The sequence below is a fragment of the Penaeus monodon genome, chromosome 29 (assembly GCF_015228065.2).
Source record: "Penaeus monodon isolate SGIC_2016 chromosome 29, NSTDA_Pmon_1, whole genome shotgun sequence".
Lineage (NCBI taxonomy): Eukaryota > Metazoa > Arthropoda > Malacostraca > Decapoda > Penaeidae > Penaeus > Penaeus monodon.
Genome location: NC_051414.1, coordinates 28,353,489 through 28,353,769, shown reverse-complemented (window position 1 = coordinate 28,353,769; position 281 = coordinate 28,353,489). Strand labels below are relative to the sequence as shown.

The 281-nt window shown below is 41.3% G+C and overlaps 1 long non-coding RNA gene across 1 annotated transcript in view; it reads right to left on the bottom strand.

The window, feature by feature from the left end:
• Window positions 1–281, bottom strand: part of LOC119592107 — a 5,257-nt gene that overhangs the window by 4,571 nt on the left and 405 nt on the right. The gene's annotated exons all lie outside the window — the stretch shown is intronic.

Genomic DNA, 281 nt, shown 5'->3' with positions numbered 1-281 from the left:
GAGAGAATGAGTGAATATAAGAACACGAATAAAGTAGACAAGAGAACTGACAAATAAGAGAGACAGTAGAGCTGCGGGACAAGTGACTCTCATTATCAATTTCCTGTGTTCAGATACATAGGTGCAGTCACTGGCCCCGGTGTTTGCATACATTAATGGCGAGTGCACTTTGCTCAGATTGTTAAAATGCTGCATAAATCCATGCTCATTTGAACTTGTCGGGATACAAAACACTAAAAGTATCCTTCGGTATGAATACTGAACACGGCCTTCTGGCTAGT